At 42.0% G+C, this 26704-nt stretch overlaps 1 protein-coding gene across 4 annotated transcripts in view; it reads right to left on the bottom strand.

Annotated features, from left to right (window-relative positions):
- Window positions 1–26704, bottom strand: part of AGPAT3 (1-acylglycerol-3-phosphate O-acyltransferase 3) — a 90765-nt gene that overhangs the window by 38788 nt on the left and 25273 nt on the right. Inside the window, exons 1-2 of one of the 4 annotated variants that reach the window (XM_030469629.1) lie at window positions 16958–17045; window positions 9583–9703 (exon numbers count right to left, since the gene is read on the bottom strand). The exons of 1 other annotated variant lie outside the window; for it this stretch is intronic. The gene's annotated coding sequence lies outside the window, so the exon portion shown is untranslated. Of the gene's footprint in view, window positions 1–9582; window positions 9704–16957; window positions 17046–26704 lie in introns of those variants that run through there. 2 more of the 4 variants (XM_030469630.1, XM_030469632.1) reach the window with 2 other exon arrangements.

The raw sequence follows: 26704 nt of genomic DNA, 5'->3' as shown, positions 1-26704 counted from the left end.
AGAAAGGGTTTGGTCTCCACCCAGAGCACAGTCCTTGCAGAGCACAAGGACCCCTCACCTTAGCGGTGCAATTAAGGGGCATCTTTGAATTGCACAGACTGAAGAAAAGAGCTCTGCAGCCAGGCAAGGAGCAGGCTTCCACCTGCTTTGCTTGGAGGGAAATTTGGGATTCCACTGCCTTTACCCTTTCTCTGCACTCATATTTTCTCCAAATTCAGGGCTTTAGGGAGGCCTGAGCCACTCCTGTGGCTTGATTAACAAAAAGGAGAACCCAGAGCCTAGAAAGGAAAGAAGCAAAGCAGCAGCAGTTACACCTGACCCAGGCAGCAGGAACACAGTGCCACTGCTGTGATCCAAGGTTCAGGGGCCCATCCAGCTGTTCTGCACCATAGCCTTGCCAGTCCAGATAGAGAGAGACTTGAGGCCACATCTGCCCAGGGACACAACAGTCAGACCAAAGAGCGTGATTCCCCTTTACCTCCCATTACACCAACACAGCCCTTCCTGCACATACAGTTTTCAGGAGTGTAACTGATTCCCACCTGATAGGGGTTAGGCCTCTCAGAGAAGCAAGAAGAAACAAAATTTAAACAGAATACAACTGAAATACCAAAGAAAAATTAAAGTAGTAGTCACAGATCCTCTCAACGCTCCCATTTTTAACTCAGCAGCACTACAGAAAGCTGTGGCATGCTGTTAGGTCCTCTTAAACCCTTGGCTGCCCTGTAAGAGGAGTCACACATATTTTAGGAGACTTTAATAAAGTGAAAAGAGACAGTCCAGGAACACTTAAGATACAGTAAATAGAAAGTTTTTACAATCAAAGAAACAGACAATATTTGGAATTACTTGGCCAAAAAGGGGAAAAAAAAAAAAAAAAAAAAAAAAAAAAAAAAAGAAGCAGTGAATTTGAAAACCCCAGACAAATAGGAGATTTTATCTGGTATGAAGTTCAGCAGAGCTGGGTGGAAAAAAAAAAAAAATGAAGCTGCCTCTGAGCTTAACAGCACAAAGTCAACATGATGTACTTTAGAAAGTGTGGTGAGTAGGGTCCAGTGGAAACCAACTTTGTACAAAATTAATGAATTAAAGGCAAATTTCACAAGGTCTCTATGCACCAAGTCAACAGGTCCTCCCATCCTCTTACCTCCTGTGCAAAGTTGAAGTCTATTGTAAAACCTTTTCCAACCTTATCTATAGCTTAACCACATTTTTCAAGTGATTACTCAGATAAAAGTCTTGCTATTATCTGCAACTTTGTCAGTGAAGAACATAGCTTGCAACTCAATCCCTGCTTGGACTTAATCAGTTTCTGTGGGTTCCAAAATAATTTCTTACTGATTATGTTCCCCATTCTCATTTTGAGACTGCTTACATGGTTTCTGTTCTCAATTATTGAAAGAAAATTGTATGAAATCGTCTTAAAATAAACCCCAAATCCAAGAGACAAACACATGTAGTTGGAAGATAACAGAAAGGGTCCAGACGTGCAGAGTCTGTAAACTGGAACCTGCAGTATTTTTGTAGGTGAAGATCAATCACCAGTTTACAGGACTGTTGTTCTCTACCTTTCCAGTGCACTGTATTAATTACAAAAATGCATATAATGGAATGTGACTGGGCACAGGACAGCTGCAGGATTTTGTGAACAAAACCCAAAACCAAAGTAGCAATTATTAAGAGGCCTTATTTGAAAAAAAAAAAAATTGGGATTGGGATATTGCATTAATTGCCTATCTTTGTAGCCAGGCTTAGTTGGTATTCCTATTAGAAAAGCAATTCTAAAATTATAGTGCTGGTATTCAAGCAGTGATTCTGTAATACCAGCCCTTACATAACAAACAGAAAAGGAATTATCTAACAGAAGCCCTATTAGTACAAAATTATTTGAGTAACAGGTCTTTTGTATTGTATAAAATAGATCAATGTTACATAATTATGTAATGTTGCCAGTCTTTGTCTCCGATCATTAAGAAAAGCCTCAATAGTGTCTACTCATCTCTAAGACTACACAAGATGCTCCTTTTCACTACAAGTGGTTGACTTTTCAAGGCAGGTGGCAATTCATTTTTTGTATCCAGATATGGTTATACTACAAAAGAAATTTCAGGAGCTTAAATGCACCTACAGACCATGCTGTAAAAACTCATGTCCCTAAAGAGAGACTGTGTGAATCCAGAAGATGCTTTGTGGCACAGTTTCCTTACCTGCTGAAACAGGGGTGTCAAATAAGCGATAAACAAAAAGGTCTCATTTGCAACCACCTGAGATAAGTGTCATTAGAAGAATGATATATTTTGTTTTCTGGATGAAAAATCAGACCTCAAACATAACAAGCAAAGAGAACCAGTCAGAAGATACCTGTTACCACGCAAATGTTCTGTGGCTGAACAAGAAGATTCCAACTGGTGCTAAATGAAGCCTCAGCAAGCTCTGTAGGCATGCCTACAAGCCCCTAACAAAAGCTCAGAGCTTTTCTCAGAAGTACTTACTGCATGTTAGGGAAGAAACTGAATGCCTGTCTTGTGAGCATTGCTGAGCTGCTTTAAGTTTAAAGGTATGAAACATTGCCCTCTGCAAAAGAGGAGGAATATGCTTTAGTCTGTTGCATTTGCAGCAACACATGCTCACAGGTGGAACTGAGCTGAGGCTCTTGGGGTTGTCTTGTACCAAACCCACCACCTCCCTCCCACCTTGTCCTGATTGCTATCTAGGATATAGAAGACTTGGCACACTGAGTTTGCTAGCTTACACTTCACACTTCTGCTCCAGTGTTTGCTAATACTATTTGAACTGTCAGGATAGAGAACCACAAATAAATAATAACTGTTATTGTTAATAAATAAACAAATAATACAACAAAGTGAAGGCCCCAGATGTTATCCTCAAGCTCACAGTTTACCAGCCATGGAGAAGAGCTGTTCTAAAAGATAGCCAAGAAGCAGAATATATCTGCTGCTCATTTGTAACTACAGTCCTCAGCCTTCTTGACAGATCTGTGACAAGTGAGAAAGACCTTTCAGCCTACTGTCACCAGACTGACATTTGTCACATGAAGAAGGATGTCTCCTCTAGACATTTCTTTATAGTAATTCTGCACTTCAATCAGCAAATTTTCCAGGGTTTGACCCAAACAGCAAATTTTCCAGGGTTTGACCTGGGAGAGAACTGGGGTCCACATGGAGAGGGAGGGAAGACAGAAGTCACCATTCTTAAGTATCTGGGTTTAGAAGATCACCACCACAGAGGGGAGAGAGAATGGAAGTGAAAATAACTAAAAACAGAAGTGGTAGGTGTTCTGATGGGTGACTGACTGTCATCAAGGCAGCTTGTGATAAGACTTCATTGTTTTGCAGTCAGGAAGGAATAAGAGGTGAAAAATGTGGCTTGGAAGACCAGGAGGCACACAATACTGACTGTGTGCTCATGCAAACTGAATTTGCAGTCTGACTTAGACTGGGGACCTTGATCCTGCAGAGAAGGAAGATGTTCATCACAGTGCTGCTTCACACAGTGTTCTGTGCCATTTCCTATTCACAACCCAAAAGGTAAGAAACTAAGAAAGATAGAGCAGTATGACACGGAAGGGGCCCAGAACACTCCACTTTTCCCTTGTGCAGGATCCAACTTTCGTTCTCTTTCCTGTCACCTTGGCTTCCATCAGCAGCATGTTCCTACCTGAACACAATAGATATACTTCTTCTGGATGATTTGACTGACAAATACTTTAAAAAGGCTGTTATCAGTCAGAATTCATCATTATCCTTGTGGTCAGATCTCTTTTTGCCTTTACACAAAAGCAGGTCTCTTTCTAAAAAGACAGGGCAGACTATCAAGCAGACTGATAGCAAAACCAAATACCAAATATATGCCAGACAGTTTTTTGTCCTGCTTTCAGACAAGACCACATCAACCTCTTCTGGCCTAAATACCATTACTGGCAGAAGTCACACACCACACAATCTTTTCCAGTGTAAATGGAAAAAAACTACACTCTGAACAATACAAAAAAAAAAAACCCAACAATCCCAAACCCAAGCTTATTCAGCTTCTCTGAACAGTAGCCTTTTAATGCAATGTTTGAGAGGAAGGTGACCTAAATATCCTTTTACTGAAGGCTGCAGGGATCCCTAAATGACCAGCCCACTAGAAGTGCATGCCTGCCTTGCACCAGCAAAATTCAGACAGATACTTTGCATGAGGGGAGCTACAACTGATAGCAGAAGCACAGGAGTTTTCACAGATGCTCTCTTGATCTTCTTAACATCATCTCATGTAAGCTAACATGGACATAGACAAAAGGATAATGAAGTAGTTCTGACACACTGAGTATTTTCTCAGTCCTACAGGTGCCATGGTACTGATAGTAATCTGCCCATGGGAAATTTCTGTGACCTAACTCAAGACAGATGGGCAGCTGCCCACCTGGAAACTTCTATATCTCCATACATTTCACTGCATCGTTTCTTCTTCTGTCAGAGATGAGCAAGTTCAGTGCCATAGAGATTGCTTTCTGCTACCTGGCACAGTTATGAATCACAGAAAGAAACGGAAAATGTGAAATTACTGGTATAAAAGTGAGCACCTGTTTCTTTTGGAGCTTGCAGCATTTGAGAACAGTTCATCTGTGAAGCCAAAAATTCCTGCCCATCATTTGAAAGATCAGAAGCTAATTAGCAGATGTGTTTATTGTACCAAACCCTCAGTTTTAAAAAAAATTGTGTGCCATACTCAAATTCTGGATGTCATCGCTGCTAGCTTGGCAATGTTCTTCAAAAGCTCCTCAGTCAGGCAGAGTAATGGTTTGAGAAGCAGCATTTTTTTCTCCTATGATTAATTTTTATCTGCCAGAATAACCCTTAGTTCATCTGTAATTTTATGCCAAAAACACAGATATTTAAGGATATTAAAAACTGCTTGCAGTTTGATTCAGTGTGTTAACAGAGAACACATTTATAGACAATGAGTCTAGCAATCCAGGCCAGCTTCATTTAAAATAAACAAACAAGCAGACTGGTCTAATTACCAGAGCTAATCTAAAAGAATCTATACTTCTCCAATCAAGTCATACAATAACTTCCATGCTATTTACTCTGCAATGTATAATTGCTTCTTGAGTCTGCAGTTTCTGCTGTTCACTTTCAAGCCCATTAAACATGAATTACTTCTTTTGATTCATTCTATTTAAATTCCTTTTATCTCTACTATAATAAGACAGATTTTGGAAAAAAAATGTAATAATTGAAACTTCACTGCATTAATAAGAAGCACTTTTTTGCAACTAAGTTCACTACTTCCAGACAACTAGAAGCTTGTCTCATGCCTGGTTGGAATGAACCTTCACTAGTCCCTACACCCAAGCACTGACAGGGGCTCATTCATGCTTAAGGTCATCCTGAGATTTGCTTGTATATCTGCTTTTTTAATTATTACTCATCCTAGGTCTGTACCAACAAGATATATCTTAAGCTAAACTGTATTATTATTGTTTGTTTATTTAGATTTTTTTAGAAAACATAATTTTGGTAGGCTGTCTTGGGGAACAGTTTAGTAAAGCTGAGAAATTGGTAGTGGTAGGCACAGAGGGATAAAGACAGCATCACCTGCAACTGGGCCACAAACTTATGTTACTAAATATCCCAGCACCACCATGGCTCACACTGATGATATTTTCCTTCTGGGGCACCACATGGCAATAGCAAGCAGCACTGCTGTACCTTCAGTATAGGGAAAAGAACCACACAATGAGATATTTAGGGCTTTTGATCCCATCTTGCAGTACAGACCCAAAGTACACATTTCTCACTGAACAAGGCAAAGGCTCACCAAGCAGGGACAAGGAGGATCTGTCCTGACAACCATGCAGAAGGGACCTGCAAAACAAGGCACTGTAGCCAGGTCCTGTGATGCTGGTGAGCAGCCCACACTCGTGGGCAGCTGATGTTCAGCCCAGCCAGCTCCAGCAGGTACACCTGCTCTCTGACACAGCATGGCACCACCACTTGCCACAACACCCCAGCAACTGCACCACTTGCCCTCACTGCTTCCAAGCTTCCTTCTCCCTGTTTTTCTCCTTACGATGCAGCTGAAGCAAGGATGCTTGTTCTGTCTTTGGAGGGGTGTGCTCTGTTTGCCAGCCAGTTTCAATGACAAAAGTATTTGGGTTGAGTGACTGCCAGCTCCTCAGTCTCAAGCCAAGACTCTCTTGTGCATCAGGCTGCTTGTCCCATTAAACTTGAACACCACAGCCAAAGCTGAAAGGGATGATTCTCTTAAGGCGACACATGACCCCCAAGACAAAACTAGCCTTGCTGGTAAGGCATAATAATATCATCCTGAAGCACATGCTGAAATAGCATTGGTATTCCCATCTGTACTTTCTGCTGCTTTGGAAAATACTATCGAAGGTCCTAAATGTGTGGCTTCTGCAACTTAAAAAAACTTGTGAAAACAATTGCTCCTATTGGCAATACTTATAATTGTTTTGAAAACATCACAGTGTTAATAGCAAATGCCATTCTAGCTTATTATAAAGCACTTTCAGTTCGGATTATTCTCCTCAAAATAAACATCCCTAGGAGACTCGGTGTATAGGTCCTTTGATTTCTGCTAGCAGACCCCTCCAGCTATAAGAGGTCCCTGTGCTGGTCAGAGCAGTGACCACCCTGGCAGGACTTAACAGCAATGGATCCAGGGCACAAGCATAGCCAGCATCATCCTACAAGGCTGCTCTTTCCCAAAGTTTTCTTAGGGAAGCACAGCTCAGTGGGGTGCAGTCCCAGTGTCTCAAAGACCGAGAGGATCTAGCTGCTGTGCTCACTTCTTCCAAATATAAGTCACAACAAGAAAAGCTGAGCTTCTGGTGCCCACTTTTATACCCAGGCTCAGTAGTTAGAGGAGACACACTAAAGAGAAGCACATGGAAAGAGCATTTGTCCCATCCTGGAAGAGTTCAGAACAACACTTCCCACAGTGCAGAACTGTGGTCTGTGCTACAACGTACCTAACACAGGAAAGCCTTCTTGAGAGTTTCTACCCTATAAAGGAAAATTAGCCCTCTTTCATTTTCAGAGTATACCGCCTCAATGAGCTATCTAAAACAGAGAGAAGAGAACATTACTTCTGCATATTGCACAAAATTGACTCTCAGCTTAAAAACCACATCACATCAGACTAACTGCTAGTAGCTTTTCAGAACACTGCTCTGTCAGTTGAAGAGGCCTCTGTCCTACAGGCTTTGAAACAGCCTCTTACCACAGCCTTCATGTTGGTGAGTTAAATATGAAAGATGAGAACGTAACTGGTTTTCTGATCTATTTTACATTTCCCCTTGCTTGAACTACAGAAAACTCTTGAAATTGTAATTGCTGTGACTATTTTAGTGAGCTGGGCTTTGTTTTAGACTATTACATTTTTATGTCCCCAAGTGCTTTGCAAAGATTTTATTTTTTTCTTTCTCTCTCTGTAGCTCCCGACTAAGTTTATATGAAAATGTAATCTTCCAACAATTGTTACAAAAATTGTAGCCCTGGCAAATCAGAGAAAGATAAATCCCCTCATGCAGACACACAATAAGAACAACAGCAGCAGAGGATACCTGTAGGGCTTTTGCCTATGCATAAGCCCCAACAGGAGGAGATGTCTGCTATAGCACATGCTATCATAATTTGGCCTCCCCACAATTCAGTCCCTCACCTCTCTGACAGTCTGCCAGCTGGTACTAGTTGTGCTTTGGTTCATGAAATGGAGATTTGTTCTGCAGAAGCAGCATGCACTGGGACACTGAAAATCCCTCAGTACAATTTTTCTAATTCACGTTAATATCTACTGAACCACTCAGGACTCATCTGAACAATCAAGAAAGTGAGGGCTGGAGAAATTATTCATGGGATTATTCAATCCATGCAATTCGAACATGGCTCCTTCATTCAGAACATTTAATTTCCAGATTATTCCTCCTCACAAATTCTACTGACCTCAGCTAAGACACCCTGGCACACACTACACCAGGGTACAGGCACCAGGCTTGGCAGCCTGCTGGGCTGGGTACAAGAAGCCCAAGTTTTCTCTTCTCCAAACAGAAGCAGAGCTTGAAAATTCAGAAGCTGTGCACAATTTGTAAAATCCTGCCCCCCAAGCACATTTTAGCTTCTCAGTAACACTCACATTGACAGCCTTTTCAGCCTTAAACCCAAAGAAGAAAGGCAAAAATCGCAGCCACGGGAGCTGAAAAATAGGCTACAAACCAGCAAACTCATAAAAAAACAGGCTTTCCTGTATTTTTGGGGCATTGCTCTTACAATGATGGCAAAAGCCCCTGCAAAAGTATTTTGCAGAAGCTGGTTTTGAAATTAGCTACTCACCGTGACACCATAACACGGCTACTTGCATGACCCAGAGTAATGGGTATCTCTCCAACCATCTAAGCTGCAGATAATGGTCTGCATTAACCAGATTCAGCTGCAATAACTATTTGTGTGTGTGTGTGTGGTAAAATTTTGATCCAAGAACATTTGGCACTTCCAAAAGTGGTTATTTGCCCACCCAATATGATCAAAGATAAACATGTAAGCTTCCTTGCAGCAGGAAAATTTAAATCTTCAAAAGGGATGTAACTTTGCACAGGATCAGAATACTTGCCCTGAACCTCTGTTCAGCCCTGTGGCTGTTCCAATATGTACTGTCCTGTGAATCACAGCTTTCAAAACTATCTCACAGAAACAAAGGTTTCTTGGAAGACTACTTGTTCTATAATAGACTTTGAAAGGTTATAAAATACTAAAGTAATAATTTGGGCCTTTGCAGAATCACCAAGATTTTAATCATCAAGATTAAATTACTCTCCTATTAAAAAAAAAAAAAAAGAAAAAGCTACTAAAGCCTATGAAGGGGCAGGGTACCAGAAATAATCATTAAAATGTGAACACCTGACACTAGCCACTCCAGGGTTTTATGATCCTGTCCTGGAAAAACTGTGTCTTATTTCTGTGCCAGTGGGACAAAAAAGAAGGAATTTTGCTGCTTATAACTCAACATTTCCATATCTGATTACTGGACATAATTTAAGGTTGTTTGAAACAAAGGCAACCCTAAGATGACCTCAGATCCAGCATTCAAGAGATTTCTAAGAACATTGTAAGGAGGTCCTCAAAGCTCTGTAAAGACACAGTTTGCCTTCCATATTTAAGGGGGCAGGCAACAGTGAAGTGTTTCTAGAATCTTCTGGAGGTTTATTTGTGGTTAAGTCTTTGCTGCAACGATTACCAGCAGATAGAGTATACATGAGAGAGCAGGAGCAAACACTACAGCAAGCAACAAGCTCAAGCACTGGTTTCATCCCTAAATTAAAATTCTCAGAGTAGGAGACTTGTGACATTTTTCCCAGCAATTCATATAGCTCTATGAAAACAAAACCAAAACCAAACAAATCCAAAAGGAAAACTAACAAAAAAACAAAACAAAAAACCCCCCAAACAAACCAACCCATCCAACAGGATCTGTACCCCCTATATTTGCTAAAAGCATCTTATTGCTACAGACAAAATGCAAACACAGAAATGTGCGGGAAGACTTCTTTCTTACCACCTCCACTGGGGACCACTTCTGGCACCTGGCAACACTCAGAGCAACAGGAGAATTCCCATTTCCTCCCTCCAGGGAAGTACCACTATTTATGTTTCAAGATATTTGCTTTCTCATTTGCCTATAAGCAAAAAAGACATTCTTCAATGAATGATAGTAAAAATATTTTGTTTAGAAGAAAAGTACAATGCAAACAACATCTAACCCAGGTCATGAAGTCTTTAACTTTAACAAAAAAAAAAAAAAAAAAAAACAAAAAAAACAACAACACCAAAAAAACCCAACCAAACAAGGAAGCTACTTAATCCTTCTTCTCAAGTACTAATCCTACATTCTGCTCCACAGGTACCAACCACTATTGCTTTTAGAGGATATAGCTGGCACATATCTATGAAATTAAAAGCAAGCGTTCTCAACTTATATATAGAAGTGAAATTACAGCTTGTATTCAGAATGGAGAAAAGGCTTGCATACTCAAGAACTAGCCTACCTTTCCTAACTTTACTAATCAGCATAACAAAAGGTATTTCTTTTACCTACAATCTTGTCTTGATAGAAATTATTGAAAATTAAGCAGAAGCAATTATCCACTTTCAAAACACACACTTAATCTCTATATTTTATTAAGAGCTGTTTTTATGATCCTGAAGCAATTAAGTTCATCATTATTTAATTTTAGATTACTGAACAGGAGATTTACTTCAGACACAAGCGCACTTTCCACATAATTTAGTCTCAGTAATTAGAAATGTACTTTACCCAGAGGTGGCTTGTTTAAAGTGTGTTATCTTATTCTACAAGCCTTACAACATGAAAGTTTCACTGAGAAATCTACAAACCAAACTTTAAATAACATAAAACCCACAAAGAAACTCAAATTTACCAGACTGCAAACATATTTTTCCTTAAAAATAAAAAACTGAAGGAAAAATATCCTCCAAATATCTGCCCAACAAGTCAGATGTGTCCCAAAAGCTACTATAAAACATTTATTTAACCCACCACTACCTCTAGGCAGTTTGAAGCTGTAAGAACAAAAAAATGCTCTTCTCACACAAATCACTTCATTTATAAGTTATATCAAGCACTACGTAATGTCTAGAGGAAAATGTGTACATCTGTTAGGATGCCCAGCAGGCTATCTGCCTGGTGACAGGATGTCACCAGTGCTGAATTGTTCAGACACTTAACAAAGACTTAGGTGATGGTGTTACCAGAGGAACAGACAGAATGACCAGGCATGCAGGTTCATACTGTATCTATTTATCCTGGATATCATACCATCCCAAAACTGCTCAAACTGCTCAATTCCAACCTACTATTCAGGAAGGAGATTGAGGTCCTGGATCAGGTCCAAAGGAGGGCAACCAGGCTGGTGAAGGGACTCGAGCACAGATCCTATGAGGAAGGGCTGAGGGAGCTGGGGCTGTTCAGCCTGGAGAAGAGGAGGCTCAGGGGAGACCTCATCACTCTCTACAACTCCCTGAAAGGAGGGGGTAGCCAGGTGGGGGTTGGTCTCTTTTCCCAGGCAACTCTCAGCAAGACAAGAGGGTATGATCTCAAGTTGTGCCAAGGGAGGTTTAGGTTGGATATTAGAAAGAATTTCTTTCTGGAGAGGGTGATCAGGCATTGGAATGGGCTGCCCAGGGAAGTAGTGGATTCTCCATCCCTGGAGATATTTAAAAAGAGACTGGATGTGGCACTCAGTGCCATGGTCTGGTAACCGCAGCAGGAGTGGATCAAGGGTTGGACTTGATGATCTCTGAGGTCCCTTTCAACCCAGCCAATTCTATGATTCTATGATACTTTAGATAAATTTGTGTAAACCTGTGACTGAAGCCAAGCCATACTAAGCAATGCCAGTTACCCATTCAGCTCAGCTTCAGGTCTATGTAGCAGTTAACAGCATCACTAGCTGCCAGTCCATCTGGGCTGGCACATTGCCCAAGGCCAGTTTTATGTCAAAACACCATTTGCTTTTTTTTTGGAACAAAGGGTTATCATCTACCACCACTGCCATTAGAGAGAAGGGAAACAGATGACCAGGCAAACGTTTTAAAAACACACATCACTTTTTGCAACTCTTTGTCTTAAAAACTGTCCAACAAAAACAATACACACAACTGCTCACCACTTACTTAGAGGTCAACTATAATCAAAACAATAGAGAACTACCACTACAAATGGGGAAAACGTATATACATTTTAAAACTTTAATGCCAATACTTGAATGATCCAGTTTGATTTGTAGAAAGCCTACAATATCAACAGCATCTAAGATTTTAGGAAAAACTGACAGAGAAGAAAAAGGACATGAGGCTCTAAAAGATCAGGATACAACAGTTTTGCTGTTTACTCAAAATAAATGTAAGCCTCAGCTATCCAGATTTTCAGTATACTTCATGTCATATTTTTTCATGTGGTACCACATTAAACAGGCAAAGTTGGAGACCAGCATAGACACTGTAACTGCAGTCAAGATCCTACCCAAAAGAGATAGTGACAGACAGCATGGGAAGAAAAAGCTGCAGACACCTTTGAAGTTATTGATGAAAACACTAAACAAAACCCAACAATCACTTTTCTGCTTCATTTTTAATTGATTAATAGTTTGCACACCAAGAAGGTTTTTTATGGCAGGTGATTACAAAGCTGGGAAAAAATATGAACATGATACATATTCATGAACAGTTCTACAAAAGCACCATGACCTGGAAAAAAACAGTTGTATCAAATTGTTCCATCGTAAAAAAGACTCGGAAAAGCAAACAGATTCAGGCAGTATATTTAGAGTAGAAGAAGCACATTTAAGTACACATACATTTTTCCATTTCAGAATGAATCCCCTAATTAAATATAAATGCATGTGCATGCACTTAAACACTTTTGTAGTTTCTCTCTTGCATAGTACCTTGCATTGAATTCAATATGATAGCTTCCAAACCCATGTTTGCATTAGCTACTTTGATACCACAGCTTTGAAAATATTTTCAGCATTCCAACATTTAGGACACACAGCACTCAAAAGAGGACACATAAAACTCTGTCTTCAGCATCATCTCACAAGTGGAACATTTAATTCCATTCTATCTATTTACTTGTTTGCTTGTTTCTCGTATATACATATATAATTTATTAAAACTACAAGATCCATTTTCTGGTCTGTTTTCTTCCTCACCATTGGAAGTATTAGTATCTTTGAATCTCCTGCTTATTTGCTCAACTTACAGCTCTGACCATTCCCTAAAGATCATCTCCCATCTGATAATATGCAGATGTTGCAGAGAAATGGCAGAATAAACAACCAAAAGTCAAGAAAACAAAAGGAAAACAAAAAAGCTTGATAATGTGATTTTAATCACAAGTTTACTTTCTCATATTAGGAAAAAACAGGAGAATGTCAATAAATTATGAAGTGCTTACAACAATCAGAAGCGGTTCCCTCCCCCCATAATGCACAACTGAACTGAACTTTCTTGTAATGGCTGTTAGAGGTGGCATAAGTTGACTGAAAAGAGGAACTGCAATTATTAATTAAATGGAACTGAGGGTATGGCAGAGCAAGTACCAGTCAGTGTGCTGACTGTAAACCCATTACAAGCCAGACCACTGACTACATGGACCAGTGACAGATGGACTCCCTTTTCAAGATGGAAACTGGACTTCATGTAACAAATAAAGAATTTAATTTTCCAGTGAAACCTGCAACCAAACCCTTCAGTTTTGAGCTGAAGACAGGGAACAGATAAGCAAGCAATGAAGTTCATCTGTGGACTCAACTCTGCAAAGTTATCTGTTCACTCATCAAGAGAGCCTGAGCACCAGCAGACGACTGTCCACCATGGACATCTGTGGATCCAGGGTTATGATGGATAAACATTCTCCAGCAGGTTCAGCTGTAGCAGCTTAAAACATTACTGCCCCCTCTTGACCACCCCGGCCTTCTGCTAGGGATCAGTGCTCCATAGCTGAGCACATTCATTGGACCACCTTACTTGCTCCAATCCTCAACTCACTTCAAACCCCTGATGAAGGGGGGTTCTTTCTGTAGCCATCTTTTATTACTGTTATTTTTAAGGCAGCCAAATCCACAAAGATTTTCCAGCTGCTTGCTGGGGCTTAAGTACCTGCACATGGTCCTTTCTGCAGTGCTAATGGCTGGTAACATCAGGAGGAACAAGCAATGTTCAAGATCATTGCAGCAGCACTTGACAGACAACCCTGGTCCCATTTGAAAAAGGTTTAATTATTCTTAGTTAAACAGATTATAAGACTTCTTATACTTGACACTGGAAACAGGATAGGTCCTCAGCAAGTTAACCAGGATGTCTGTATAGCACTATAGTGCGTAGCTGGAAAGCATTCACCTTGTCCCCACCATCAAATGGAGACGTGACAAGCGGAGTTCCTCAAGGGTCCATATTCACACCAATGCCATTTAACATCTTTGCCAGTGACATGGACAGTGGAATAGAATGCATCCTCAGCAAGTTTGCTGATGACACCAAACTGTGTGGGGAAGCCAACACACAGGAGGGAAGGGATGGCATCCAGAGGGACCCTGGCAGGCTCAAGAAGGGGGCTTGTGCAAACTGCATGAAGTTCAACAAGGCCAAGTGCAAGGTTCTGCACCTGGGTGGAGGCAATCCCATGCATGAGTAGAGGTTGGGAGGAAAAAGGGTTGAGGGCAGCCCTGAGGAGAAGGACTTGGGGATGGTGGTGGCCCAGAAGCTCAACATGAGCCCTCAATGTGTGCCTGCAGCCCAGAAAGCCAACCGGGTCCTGGGCTGCATCAAAAGCAGCACAGACAGCAGGTCAAGGGGGGGGATTCTCCCTCTCTGCTCTGCTCCTGTGAGACCCCACATGGGGTGCTGTGTCCAGGTCTGGAGTCCCCAGCATAGGAAGGACAAAGAGCTCCTGGAATGTCTCCAGAGGAGAGCCACTAAAATGATCAGAGGGCTGGAGAACCTACCCTATGAGGAAAGGTAAAGAAGTTTGGTGGTGTTCAGCCTGGAGGAGGCTCTGAGATGACCTTGTAGGAACCTTCCAGTATCTGAAGGGGCCTACAAGAAAGCTGGGGTAGGGCTTTTTACACAGATGTATAGTGAGAAGACGAGGGGAATATGGCTTTAAGCTTGAAGAAGAGAGATTAGGGTTAGACATTAGGAAGAAATTATTTCCTGTGAGTGTGGTGAGACACTGGCAGGGGTTGCTCAGGGAAGCTGTGGCTGCCCCCTCCCTGGCAGTGTTCAAGGCCAGGTTGGATGGGGCTGTGAGCAACCTGGTATGGTGGGAGGTGTCCCTGCCCATGCAGGAATGGAATAAGATGGTCTTTAATGTTCCTTCCAACCCAAACCACATACAGGAAAGGAAACCATGACCATATGAAATGGCAAACTGGGAAAGCCACAGCTGCCCTAAAAAAATTCAGGCAGAATATCTTTAAACTGAGCTTAGTGTGCCCTGTCCTGGGAAATCCTCAGTTGCAGTCCAGACAGCTTTGCACCCCCAAAAATTCATAATTTATCTTCAGCGTATTAGATAATAATCACCTCTGAGCCCCTGTGATGATTTTAACCCAATAAAGGCCTAGATGAAAGACTAGTATAAGTCAGTAAACGTATAAGGGGAATTTGAGTAAGTTCAGGAAAGGTTTCTGCATTTCCTTGTGCTTAGGAGTGCTTGGGTTTTAGTTGGGTTTGTTAATGAAATTTAAATTTTCAATAAATCTGGAATGCTGATGCAAGCTCATCTGTGCTTTATAAAAGAACTGCCTAAATTGGCTTCTGGGAAGAAACAGGCTCTGGAAAATGAATTTATTTTTTTTTTCCTAAATGGCTATTAATTGTAAACATAATTTTCCTATTGCAATATGTAACATAAATTACCATGTTCAGAGTAATTTCAGTGATTTTTTTTTTCCTAAACACTGGGATATTCTTTTCCTTTGAATATAACCATTACAGATAATGTTTACGGCAATAACAGAACATAGTTCTGGCTAATACAGAGCTACATAAAGAACTGCCTGCACAGAAACAAGGATAGTTAGGTACTGTAATCAGTGCCTCAGTATTACAGAGACACCTGCTGTGGAGTGACAGCAGTGTATGGAAGACCTACACAGGATAATTTGCAGTCTAAGGAATAAGCTTCATTTCCTCATTTCCCTCCTTCTTTCACTTTTCCAAGTCTTAAAAATCACAGAATCACAGAATTGCCACAGCTGGAAAAGCCCTCTAAGACCACTATGTCTAATTGTCAACAACCCCTCCGCCCCCAGAAAAAAGAAAAAGTATATTAATATCAGTGTCACCCACTAGAGTATGTTCTGATGTGCCTCATCTACATGTTTTTTACATCCTTCCAGTGCTGGTGACTACATCACCTCCCTGGGCAGCCTGTTCCAGTGCCTAATTACTCTCTCAGAAATAAATTCTTCCTCAGATCTAGGCTAAACCTCTGCTGGTCCAACTTCAGGCCACTTCCTCTAGTCCCAGCATTGTTCACTTGGGAGGAGAGCCCAACACCCACCTCCCTACAACCTCCTTTCAGGTGGCTGTGGAGTGCAATAATGTCTCCCCTCAGCCTCCCCTTATCCAAACTAAACAATCCCGATTCCCTCAGCCTCTCCTCACAGGACTTGTTCTCCAGACCCTTCACCAGCTTGGTTGCCCTTCTCTGAACTCACTCCAGCAGTTCAATGTCTTCCTTGTAGCCCAGAACTGAACACAGTACTTGAGGTGTGATCTCACCAATGCCAAGTACAGGGACATGATCCCTTCCCTCCTCCTGAGGGCTACACTATTCCTGATACAAGCCAGGATGCTGTTGGCCTTCTTAGCCACCTGGGCACACTGCTGGATCATGTTTAGCCGGTGTTGACCAACACCCCCAGGTCCTCTTCTGCCTGGCAGCTTTCCAGCCACTCCCAACCCAAAAGAGTTGCAAACACCCTCTCCTGACTTCCTCTGGCTGACCTTCACAACCACATGTTCCTTTCACTATGGTGCTCCTCTGCTGCCTTCATTTTGTGCCCTGTCCCAAATCTTTGGGCTGAGGGTTCTCCCCACACTGCGCTCAGGGGGAAGCCTTGTTCCACAGCCAGGCTATGCAAGCTTTACTTCCATTGCTCTGACATTTTCTTTGATGTGCAACAGATTTACAGATAGCTTTTAGAGCTGCAGGACTTTCAATGGTCTTCAGTCAGGCAAAAAAATAAATCCCCAAACACAATTTTTTGTAATTACCCACAAAGAAGACGCAATTGAACATTAACTTTCATGCTCTGATCCTCCACAAGCAGACTTTCCAGGTACTCCAAGCTAATAATTTTCTTAGGAATTAACAGATAAAGTTAATAGGAAGGAGTTACCTTGTGTGATTTGAGAATTCCAGCAAATCTTTGGCAGAAATACCTTTCCCTTACCGGCATCGAATCTGTAAGGTTCCAAAACGAAAACCTGTAGGTGAAGCATTAGTCACATCAGGATTAAAACTCCCAGCAACATATACTGTGCCCAGCATGCCAGACTCACGTCACCTCCTTGAGCTCACCCATACACGTTCCTTTCCTGTCCACATTAAGTCCCTTTGAGCATAACCCTGCCAACAGGGTCAGGTGTCAAGCACGCTTGGCTAAAAATACGCTCCAGTGTTGCTCCTCATCCACCTCACTGTTGTTCACCTCATCCTCTGCCTTGACACTGGAGATCCTTCAAACTTCCAAGCTGTTTGCAAAGCACTTGGAGCTATCAGTGTTAGTACAAGCAATCCCCTGGAGATGGCCACATCCAAGCACTGGGCACAAACCTGCATGGCAACTATTGGTAGTTGATGGATCCTCCTCCTCAGTGGCTGTTTCAACTCTCCCCAGTTATACTAAGCTAACTACACACATTTCTTTTTATTCACTGTTCATAATTCAAATGCATGTGAAATTAAGTAGACTGGCCATCTGGTTAAGTACTTTAATAGCGTTTAGGAAATAAAGTCTATTAAGTTTAATAAACTTTAATTAAAGTTTACTCCCTGCCCAAACCCCTTAGCATTCTGCTTTGAGGAAGTAAAACCATTTCAAAGAAAATTTTAAAATTCTGATATGCTGCAGATAAGATGTTTTATGTCATTCAGAAGAACAAACAAGGAAAAAGCAGTTAATTACACCTATATCCTGACGAAAAGAAAAAAAAATTTAATGGGTAAAACCTTTTCACAGTGAGCAAGGTAATAATTTTTGATTTCTCAGCTCTCCAGGACCTCAAAAAAATTACACATGTTCTACATATTCCTTTCCAAGCAACAATGGCCAACAAAATAATAGGGGGGGGAACCTAGAACGAAACCCACAAAGAACAACAACATTTCAGAGCTGCCTGCCAAGGTAGTCAAGGCCTAGCTTATCTCCTGCAAGAGTTCCTGTGCACTAGACCTTTGAACTAATATATTTTTTCTTCTGTTTACACAATTTTTTTAAATGATGCTGCTAATATGGTTTTAATTAATCAGAAATATACATAAATAATAGACTTCCAGAAACCCAATGAAGCTTGAGCTAAATACAATCTCAAATAACAATGTAATTCCTAAGAAGATGCATTAATCTTTACATTGTCCTTGCCTGGTCTTGGTTAAACACAGCAAGAAAGTGAACTGCTAGGTTAAAGGTTAAAAGTAGAGCCCCCCCACTCAGAAGGGAGAAAAAAAAAAAAATAATAAATCAAATAAAAGAGCACGTGGCTGAGGAGGCAGAAAATAATTGTGATCAAAGGGTGGCAGGGCTCGGGTGTTTTATTAACTTCACAGGAGTACAGCCAATGACCCTGCCAGGGGGCTGTCCCTGCTCCTCCCCATGACTGGGGCTGCTCCACCTGTAACAGGCAGAGAAAATCTCACCAGACCACTCTGGCTCAGGCCAGCCCTGGAGCTGGCTGCAGGGCCCCAGCTCACCCCTGGTCAGCGTGACTGAAGCAGGTGCCAGCTATTTTTATGTCTAAACTGCTATTTGCATCTGACCTGTACGAAAGTTCAAAGGGAAAAGCAATGGCAGCAACACCACCAGCCAGGCAATGCCATGTGCTCCTGGCTCACCTGGGGATAAAGGGGAGGTCAGGGGCTGGGAGGAAGGCTGTGATCACGGCCTCAAAATGCCTGGTGAGTTACAGGGAATGGCCTGTGGGAATGGTCTGTCTCAACTGGCATAAACCAGCAGCTGCCTGATGCTGCACAGCCTGCCAGGTGCCAGAAAGCTGTGACTCCTTCCTCCCCATGCATCACACAGTCACACAGACTGTGGGTAGCATCTGCTCAGCTTGGGCTGACCTCAATGTTTCTGGATGCTGAAACACACGCAGAGTCTGTAAATAAAGGAGTGCAGCGCTGAATTAATAAATTCTGAGGTTCTACATGGCAGCAGTAAAGTAAAAGCCCAATCTTAAAACTGATTTAAATGTGTTAACTGATCCACCAGTTCATTCTCGCACCACAGATCTCAAAGGACTATTTGGAACATAATCAAATTGCCAACGATGTGCAAAGAATCATGTCCACAGCAGATCATCTGCAAATTGAGAATTACTTCAAAATCTATTTCAAGTAAATCATTCTCCCACTCAGAAAAACTTAGCTTCTAAGATCAGAGATCTTTTGGAAGATTATTAATTCTCTCATCTCACACTTAAAAGGATGCCAGCATTACTATATCCTGGACTGTAACTGAAATCATTCAGCATGAGCAGCTTTCCTACCAAGGGACCATCTTTCCAGTGAGATCCATTAGGTATCTTGGTGTTTGATTTAGCTATTTCATATGTGATTTTTTTTCCATAAATACAAGAGCTGAGCAGTCTTCTAAACTCTGAGATTGCAAATGCCCATCTTCTACAGCTGCAGTAATTAAAACAACCTCTTATGCCATATTACCCACATCAAGTCTCTTCCTCAACATCTGCTCTATTCCCACACTGCCCTCCTAAATCAAACCAAGATAAACTATTTTCTAAGATAAGCTGACTTGTCTCTCCCTCAAAATCAGTGCAGACAAAATGATTCCAAGCAGATATCAAGCATCTTGCTAAATATCCTAAAGGTCTCTTTTAAAGGAAAAAAAAAAACAGACGTCAATGCAAGTGGATATTTTTAGCAACTGAGTTGTTCTATCTTTAGTCCTTTATGTCTATTTAAAAAAAGACATGATCTCTGATGAAACATTACCAAAAAATATCTTCTACTGGAAAGTCTGCTTTACAAATCTTAGCTACATGAGCTCTGCAACAAGTACCTCATGCCACCCATTCGACCATACAAGTCAAAGGTTTATGAGTGTAATATCTCCTCGGTTTCAGTGAGGTGCTTTAGAAAACAAACCAACCAACCCAGAAAGAAAACTCCTCAGTGTGATCTTTTTTGTAATTCTGCTTAGATCCAACACTTCAGCCTCATACTTGGAAACTGCCACTTTGAAGTATTTCTTATTGCTTAACCCCTCAAAAAAAACCCCAAGACATCTATCTTGTGGATTAGATGTTAGAAACCAAAACTAACCCGCCACCCCCAACTCTGGAATACATCATACTTCAACCAAACCTCAAGTCAGCAGCAACTTGGGTCACACAAATAATCAGGCAATAAAAGACTACTTATCTCTTCCTTATTCTCTTTCCTTATAGCTGTCACCTTCTTGCCCTGAAGACTCCTGTCCCAATACCTCCAATGTACTCACTCTGTCCCAATAACCAAACTATCTGAAAATAAAGCAAAACTCTGTCAAGGAAGCTTCTCCTAGCTGTACTAATCCTCCATCAAAAAGGGAATAGAAAATAAAGTACCATAAGACAGGATCTTAACAACCACAAAAACTGGAAGATAACTTGTATTTTGAAGCTAACAGTATTTGAATTCCCTGCTCTAGAAAGATACCCGTTACCTACCCACAGTTATTTTAGATTTTTCACTCATGATAAATCTCTTAACATAGCCACCGAAAAAGCAAAAGGAGGAGTATGTGAGAAGTAAAATATTTACCACTGTATATAAATGTGAAACTTCTCTCTCTGACCTTGAAGGACTGTCTTCTTTCCAGATATTCTCTACCTACAAGACAGACTTTCCATCACTCAACCATACCCTCCAAGTATTTTTCCAACTGGTGCTACCTACATATTGACAGCTCTCCAATCCCAAGCTAAACAACAGACAGTTGAGAGATTCCAGAGAATTAAACTATACCAGAAACATCTCAGCACACAAGCTGGTATCAAGTGCAATCACTTGAGTCTGCAACCTGCCACAAGGTAAAAGAGTGGATTTTTAAAAAATTAAAGGCTTTCCAAGTTAAAAAGGGTATGTGCCTCAATTACCTCAGCCTCAGGCTGACCCTTGTATATTTGTCTTCAAGGACTTTGCACTGCAGCACTATTGGACTGTGCAAGGCAGCCAGGTTAATTTTACGCAATTTTAAAACAAAGTGCTCTGAAGGCTTTTAACTAATGGGAACTCACTTAACTTCTATTCAGCTCTGAATGATTTTTTATCCTTCTGATTAAAATATTTTCCCATCCAGCTGTGGCTTCAGGTTATGCTTCTGTAGAACACCAAAGACAAGGAAATAACTTGCTCAAATGCAAGAATCCTCTCAGCCACACGAAATTCACAAAAAAGGGAAGCTCTCTTGGTGCTGCCAGCTCCTCCCCTACTATCAAGAATTAGTTTATCATCATAAAGTACCCCAAAGCAATGCAACAGAAACATCCAAAAACTATGTCAGAAAAACTTAGTCAGGAACTAAATGGATTTCATTCCAGATCAAAATTTACTTAATTCCAGAAAAAGCATGTCAACATTGTGCAGAAACATTAATGAACTGGGTTTTGCCTGTCAGTCTTCTCTTCTGCTACATTATTGAATGCCTAAATTAAACTGTTCTGAGTTTTGTTAATACTCAGGTATCACACTGACCACACAGAACCTGTGCACTGAGAGGCAAATATGCAGCCAGGTGTAACCCTTTCATCATTACAGGGTCCCTCACACAGGGTCCCTCTTCTTGGCACTGTAGCTGTCTGCTGGGCTTCTCTGAATAGACCCATCCTCCAGATAAGAGCTGGTTCCTTAACTTGGATCACAAACCTAAGACTCACAAGGACATACATCCAAACAAACAACTTGGCAGGTCACTCCCAGGACAGCCCTACTACAGTCAAGAGCACACAAAGTACAAAAATAGCTTCTCTCATAGTAATCAAGACTTCAGCAAGACCTCCAGCACCTGCCTCTATTGAGAAAAGCTAGAAAAAGCAACAAAGAAAGTCCAGCAGGAACATCAATGAGTCGTATCCACAGCCAACATCAAAAGGGCAGCCAGAGACTCAATTTAATTGATCCACAATTTTTGTTAATCCTGTTTTTGAAGGGAATGCCCTATTGTCTCTGCAACTTGGACGGCAGGATGATTTTGGTGTGCACAAGCCAGATTCCCTTTGGATGAAACCAAATCAGAAGATCCACTTAAAAGTGTCACTCTAACCCCTGCTGGTGACAAGTATGCAAAGCAATGAGCAGCCTGCATCTCTGCAAAGCTCTCCACCATGTTCCAGAGACTCTTCCAAATGTTACAAATTTCTGCAATACCTCACACTAAACTAAGGGCTAAATAGCACCCTTTGCACTGGTGCAAGTAATGTACTTTTGTATTTTATTTTAACTACCACCTCTCCATTCTTTGTCATCCACTTTGCCTTCCACTGAAGCCTCTCTTGCCTCCATGCCATTTCTCTTTCTCACCTGCCCTGTCTTCTGTTGCCCTCCTCACTACTGCTGAATGCCACCTCCACTTTCAGCTTTATTTTTATATTGTTCTCTTTCCAAATGCCCTTTCCCATGGCAAAAATCAATCCCCTTCATGAGCGCAGAAGGACAGTGGCACCTGAAATGACATGGAAACACCACTGCTCACAATCACCAGAAAATATCACCACACTCACAATCCTGAGAGGGGGGTGGGGGTGGAAAAGGCTTCTCTAGTAGCAAGAAGAGGCTAATGAACCAAAGAGGAAGACTGCTGACTTAAAAGTCCAAAAGGAGTGGTGATGGATGACGTCACAAAGATCAAGGGGATAAAAGGTTGCCCCCTTAAAGGCCTATATGGCCCCTTGATCCAAATGGACTGTTGTCTGGCATAGAGCAGATTTACAGCAGTTCCTGATGAGACTCCAAAGGCCACCAGATATTCCCAACTAGCCCTCCTTTTGGCACAGGACAGCAAAAAAAGTCTCAAGGGACCAAGATTTTGAGGGAGCCCTTTTCCTTTCTTTTTGCTTCCTCTCCACTACCCCCTGCTCCCTCCATGCTTCTCTGCCTTCCCCTGCTACAAATATGGGCAAGTCACAGGACAGATTCCTGGACTACAGCACTGGCCATAGCAAAGAGGTAATTACCACAGATGGCAGGATATCCTGTTCAGAGCTCAACTTCACCTGTCCCTTACAGAAGGAGCCAAAATAGGTCTATCAGTTTGTACTGCCTTCCATTTCCTGCTGTTGCTTGCACTACACTGCAGAAATCCATCTTTAAAAACCTGGGCAAACTAGTCAGAGCCCTGCACTGTATCACAGAATCATCACAGTTGGAAAAGATCTCCGAGATCAACGAGTCCAACCGCCCACCCAAAAAAACCCCAAAACAATCAAACTAAATGAAAAAAACACACCATCATCCCTCCTACATCATGTCCCAAAGTGCCACATCAATGAGTTTTTTGGGAGTGAAGTATACAGATTTTATATTCACACAGCAAGGACCAGTTTTTTCTTCTCTCCTCCATGAGGTCCTCTGGTGTAGAGGAGGTCTCAGAGACAGACACAACCCCTATTCACCAACAGCAGTCCAACTTCTAATCCTGAAGTTTCTGCAGGCAGGAGGGCAATGTACACGTTAGAAGGCCACCCCCCCTGTAGCACCCATGGTCTGAGGGGCTACTTAAGAGGGGAGAAGAGCGGAGTGAGAGGCACAGAGACTCACATCAGGACCAACAAAGGGTTTTGGTTCAACAAAGTGCCAGATGGCCAAAGAGCCTGGAAAGGTGGCAGCTCCATCCAAGTCCTTCCTCTCCACCCAGAGTCTCCACCTGATAATCAGAGACACCAGCAAGTGCAGCAGTTCAGCAGTGAGGGGGGAAGGCTGTCAGCCCTGGTGATTGTTGACACATCCCCTCCAGTCTATGGAGCTTCTATTTAAATACTTAAATTGGGCCAAGAAGACATATCACAACAACAGGCTCCATACAGCTGACAAGACAGCTTCAGTTATCACAAATCTAGAAGAGGTCTATGTTAGGTTAAAAATAATCCTGGCCTGCTTCCCCAAAGGCACAGTTGCAATATGGGACACTGTGTGGTTTGCTATATTTCTCTGCTATCCTCACCTTACAAATTCTAGGTACTGCTGCCTTCCCCATCCAACCTCTTCCCTTGAGATGGCAGCAGATAATACACATCTCAAAGCTGCCTTCCCTTCCCCACCCCAGCAAACCAAAGAGACACTGCCCCTCAAGCCCACTCCCCTTCCTCTGAATGGCAAATCACTCTCTTGAATGAGACCTCCTCAAAGGAACATGACAGCAAACACAGGCACAAACTGGGACAACAAGGAAGCCCCAAAGGATTGGAGCCCCATCAAAAGTCTTGTCAAGAGTAATCAAAAGGGACAAAAAAGGGGTGGTTGATTTGATTGCCACCAGGAACAGTGCACACAGGTGTGCATGCAGAGGCATGCAAAAAGGGGGAGGGAAGGTTTAGTAGATGAAGAATAGGGAATCTCTTGCTTTTTCTTCAGCACAGACATGATCACACACTAGTAAGTCACAACACGTAGTATCATTCCCCTATTCCACTCCCTCTGCTCCGAGCAGTGGTTTTCCTCTGTTTATAAGTCTCCTAGATGAGTCTCATGCTGCCTGCTCTAACTTTTTGAAACAGATGTAGGAGTCTAAAACAACAGCCTCAAGAAAGGTTCACCCACATCCTCAGTGTCCACAGCACCCACCTGTAAACTCAGAAGGTGCTGGATATATTTGTGTTTTACCACCTGTGCAGGCAGAACCAGACACCACATTTCACCTTGGTAAGGCAAGGTATGAGGCTGTGGCCCAGAAATACCCTTCCATAGTTCAGAGCTGTCAGGACTAAAAAGAGCTGATCCCACTGTTTACTTAACAGTGGTCCTGGGCCAGGTACTGATCTGGAATGAATACTGCTCAAACTGCCTGGGGATACACAGAGGGCAAAGGCACAGATTACTTTGTTGATAATTCCCATTACATGGAGGCAAAAGGTTTGGAAGACAGCCTTGGAAACCCTGTTTGTACCTACACCCAGACTGGACTTGCTCACCCCAAATCAGCTCACCACTAGTGATAGGAACTGATGGCCCTGAGCCTTTACAGATGACAGTCACTCTCTTGCACAAGGTCTGGGCTGCTAAAGGTTCCTTTAGTCACAGCAGAGATGCTATACCATTTGATGGCCTTCACTGTGACTCTTCAAAAGCAAAAGCTCTGTGCCTGTTTCTGGTAATTTCATGTCTTGAGCACAGTGGCATCCTACTGGACCAAGCTTCTCCACCAGGGCCACAGAAAAAGCAAATTAACAACTTCAAAAAAAGTTCCTACTTCTGCCTTCTTTCCCAAACAACAGGATATCCAGGAAGGTGAGAGTCTGGTCTTTGGGTGTGCTCCTGTAACAGTTCATGGTGAAAAATACCAATCTGCCCTGACATCACTAATCTCAAGAAGGGATCCAGTGAGCAGGAAAAAAAATAAAGTTCATTCCCACAGGAGGCTTACACAGACACTACTGACAGGGCAATGACGTGCTAACACCACCCCTGCAAAACAGAGGACAGTTTGGCACTCCTGGAGCAACAGCTCAAAGTGCAGAGGTTAGTGGGACAGTTTTCTTTCAGACAGCTCTGCAGCACATGCACAAGGGAGATGGTGATTCTAAAGGAACAGATTAACTCAAATTCAAAAAGCAAGTAAATCTGAAATCTGATCCTGGCCCACTGCTACTGTACCACACATGCAGTTAGTAAAGACAGGGCCAGCCATGACTCTCCTGGCAAAGAGATTTTCTGCCCCACAGAGAACAATCTCACAGAAAGCAGCTCTGAAGTTCCAGCCAAAGCCCAGCATTGGCACTGCAGGGAAAAAATTACTTCTGTTAAAATGTATTACAAGTATTATGTGCCATACTGCAGTCTGTTCCTGCTGCTTGGGGTTTTTGTTTGTCTTTACAAGGTTTTCCTTCAGGTGTCTGATGGACAGGCACCTTTTAATAAAATCTTCTTTTCTCTACAACAGGTACTTTTGTTACTGTGGTTATAATCACCACAACTACTATGGGAAAAAAAGGGATTAGCCTATTTATTTGAACAACTGATATAAGACAGAAAAACATACAATTTAGTCCTTTGATTTCCATTTTGAGCAATATCCTGAGTCTCAACATAACACATGGGTCCATTTTACCCCTGTCTCCTCCAAACACAACACTGAAAAAGCCTGAGGTTATCAGAGAGGTTGTATTAATCAGTCTCTCAGGATCCGAATCCTATGGACTCAGGGCAAATAGCTGTAGAAGTCTATTTTTTTTTTCAGTTTAAGGCAAGGGTAGGACTCCATTGTGGCACACACCCTGCCAAGCAATGAAACCACTGCTGCTTGAGGCACTCTCTACAGCTAGACAAATGCTGCTAAAAGAAAGCATTTCTTAGTCCAGAATAAGCCAGGGGGCAAGCCAACAGCTGAGCAGGATGAATGACAAGGGCTCCAGTCCTTGTGATAATTTTTTTGTAATTTTTACAGATTTGTTTGATTATGTCCCACACCAGTCAAAGCATTCCAGCAAGTAACACCACTAAGTTGCTGATTTACCCACCACTTCCCAAACACATCCCCTTACTGCCTTGCTGTGAACCATGACCAGTCTCCCACTACAGACATGCACAGAAGATGTCTACTGCCCTGACCCTTCCTGTCCTCCACAATTCTGGAGGGTTACAGAAATCCTACATAAAGGAAATGTCAACACCCAGGCCCATCCTGACATGAGGAGCTTAAAAGGCCACT

This window comes from Calypte anna, chromosome 1 (assembly GCF_003957555.1).
Source record: "Calypte anna isolate BGI_N300 chromosome 1, bCalAnn1_v1.p, whole genome shotgun sequence".
NCBI lineage: Eukaryota > Metazoa > Chordata > Aves > Apodiformes > Trochilidae > Calypte > Calypte anna.
The sequence above is the reverse complement of the archived record's forward strand: the minus strand, read 5'-3'. Positions and strand labels throughout refer to the sequence as shown.